Source organism: Papilio xuthus, unplaced genomic scaffold (genome assembly GCF_000836235.2).
Source record: "Papilio xuthus unplaced genomic scaffold, Pxut_1.1 DF824992.1, whole genome shotgun sequence".
Taxonomy (NCBI): domain Eukaryota; kingdom Metazoa; phylum Arthropoda; class Insecta; order Lepidoptera; family Papilionidae; genus Papilio; species Papilio xuthus.
In genome coordinates, this window is record NW_013533657.1 from 2,615,970 (window position 1) to 2,618,987 (window position 3,018).

The 3,018-nt window shown below is 33.5% G+C and overlaps 1 long non-coding RNA gene across 2 annotated transcripts; it reads right to left on the reverse strand.

The window, feature by feature from the left end:
* Window positions 1-459: 459 nt before the first annotated feature.
* LOC106126913 (uncharacterized) lies at window positions 460-1,867 on the reverse strand. Of its 2 annotated transcripts, none has more exons than XR_001228388.1 (3): window positions 1,528-1,867; window positions 1,252-1,368; window positions 460-605 (listed from the first exon to the last, which is right to left on the reverse strand). It is a non-coding gene; the product is annotated as an uncharacterized LOC106126913 (long non-coding RNA). The 2 variants fall into 2 exon arrangements; XR_001228387.1 differs by having other exon boundaries at window positions 1,252-1,374.
* Between the last annotated feature and the right edge of the window lie 1,151 nt (window positions 1,868-3,018).

A 3,018-nucleotide genomic window follows, 5' to 3' on the forward strand; every position in this document is an offset into this window, starting at 1 on the left:
ATATCTATATGTAACAATGAATTGCTAATGACTACTCTGAACATAGTAAAAGTCTTTTTCAATATAAGCGTAACATAAATAAACATAAAGAGACAAACTCTTTGTCCCTTCTTTTCACAGGTCAGCAAATGAACTTGTCATTGCCGTTTATTCTCTAATGTTATTTACAATCAAACAGGTAGCTATTTCTGTATGAAAATAGTTAAGTTACTTGTAGAACTAAGGGATAGCATTTTATTCCGCAATCGTTTTTTATTCAGCTTATAATAATCCAAATGGAATGCCATTTAAAAGTAAAATTATATATTATGTCAACAAAATCTCTTTGATTTGAAACACTCTTTTAGGCGGTGTGTTAAAGTCGTTTAAATAAGTCGATAGTGCGATTTTGGTTCAATATTTCATAAATCGGTATTTCTACTCCCTAAATTGAGTTTAAAGCCGTTAAAACATAATTCAAGTTGACTCACCAATTTTTTGTGGGTTATTGATAACAAAATCCAGCTTCAACATACCCCGACTGCGACTAGTGTGTCCTCAGCGAGGAGTTGCCTAAACAGCGACTTTTACAATGAATTCCTCCATGACTTGGTCCAATAATTATGCTATAAATAAAGCTATTTCAGAAAGAAAACATTAACCTTTATTTATTCTATTTTACGGCAAATGTAGCATGTCATTATCAAAGAAAAACACGTTTCCGCTCTTATTTTTACCAAATTAGAGCAATAAAATCAATTTCAGATGTATTTTAAATACAGAGTCATCTATCGCCGGAAACGGAAACTACTTATCTGTTTCACAATTATTGAATCGAAATTCGTTTAGTGCACAGTACATCACGAGATTTGAACTTACATATACTCGTAGTTAATAGTATCTCTGGAAACTTCACCAATCCAGCATTAGCCACGGATTCGTTAATAAAGCCAATTATGATGACTTTAGTAACTGGCAATATAATATTAGAAATTGCGTTATACATATTGTAAATATTCATAAAAAAAGGTGACTAATAGTCAATCACATTATATATCATTTTGTACTACGTATTTTGTAGTAAGGTGCTTATAACAGGGTTAAAAGAATTACTTCTCAAAAAGACAAAGGAATAGTCACTTACTTGAAAACAATATCGTACAATGTACATAATATAGTCGCCATTGATTTGACTTAAATTTACTTTACTTTTTTACAAAAATCTAAAATGTATTCAGGTAGCTTAGATTTAAATTGATTAACTGAACTTACATTTATAAAGATGACAGTAACAACTTATGAAGCTGTACTCCTTCGTATGTTATATCTCTTTCCACTCACCTTCGGCACAACAATTAGACTTGCTCGCCGAGTGCTGCGTTTATTAATCTGTAACTTTACAAACGACATGTTATTGATGATTTGTTTTGTTGATGGATTTTCTAATTATAAAACATGTACTGTAGCCATATAGTTGATTAATAGTCATTATTTTGATTTTATTGTAGATAATGTATTTCCTCTCACCTTAATTTAGATACCTCTCACCTTAATTTAGTTAACAGTTTGCCTCACACAAATTTTAGCTTCAAACTTCTTACCACTCGTAATATCAATTTATCGATCAGGGTTTCAATCTTCTTAATTTATGTACTTGATAACTTTTCAGGCTGTAAATGAACTTATCGATTTAACGATGAGATGATCTAACCAATTTAATGGTCAGCCGTGCTGCTTTCATGTCTGTAAGACATGACTGATCTAACCAATTTAATGGTCCGCTATGCAGCTTTCATGTTTGCAAGACATGAATCATCTAACCAATTTAATGGTCAGCTGTAGTGCTTTTATACCTGTAACACTTCAATGATCTAACCAATTTAATGGTCAGCCGTGGTTCTATTTTATTTGCAAGACTTCAATGATCTAACCAATTTAATGGTCAGCTATGCAGTTTTCATACTTGTAAGACATGAATCATCCAACCAATTTAATGGTCAGCCGTGGTGCTTTTATACCTGTAACAATTCAATGATCTAACCAATTTAATGGTCAGCCGCGGTTCTTTTATATCTCCAAGACACCAATGATCTAACCAATTTAATGGTCAGCTATACTCTGTAGACAAGTGCAAAAGTTCTTCTTCTTCGTCGTTACAGTTTTGTCAGATTGGTCATGGTCATCATGTATCAGTGATCTGCTTTACTAGACGCCACCTAGTCGCTGCCTTTTTAGTACATTGGTGGTCCAAGGTATCTTCAGCATTCTTCTCCAGCACCACATCTCGAGCGCGTCTATCTTCTTTTTCTCACTCTCTCGTAGGGTCCACGTTTTGGAGGCATAAAGGAATATGGAGAATACGAGCGATCGTACAAGCCGAGTTCTTTTTTTCTTAGCATTCTTTGCAATTTCTCCATCGCTGACACTTTATTGGAGGTGACTGTACCTATATTATTGAAGTTATGTATACACATAAGGTTGACCGAGATTAACATCGCCGAATGCTATTATCCATCTACACACTAATTGTCAACCATCGGTCGAAGACAGTCTTAAAAATGCATTTGATTATTGATTTTGGTCGAAATCATGACAATATATGTATATGTCGTGGATATACTACCCTCGTAGTAATGTTTATTTTATCATTGTAACTGTTCGATATTTTCTTTTCTTAATCATTATTCATTTCCTGCTTCGTCCATAGGCCGGAATTAATTTGTCGCTTGCACATGTACTTCGATGTGACATCGTAGTGCACTTTTAGTTAACAACTTAGACGGACGAGCACAGCAATGAATCTGTTTCTCTGATAGTAAAATATTGTGATCTTATCTCGATATTCAATTGGTTAAGTTTACATTCTGAACCGTTTTTAAGACATTCACGGCTGGGAACTACTTAAGGCCACGTTTTACAAATCATATGTAAACAGAGAAGACTGTTGCTATTTTTTGGCAATCCATTACCTACTATTTTTTTTTTTTGTAAGGTAAGGCAAAATAATTTAAGCAATACTTTCGTCCATCAATTACTGAA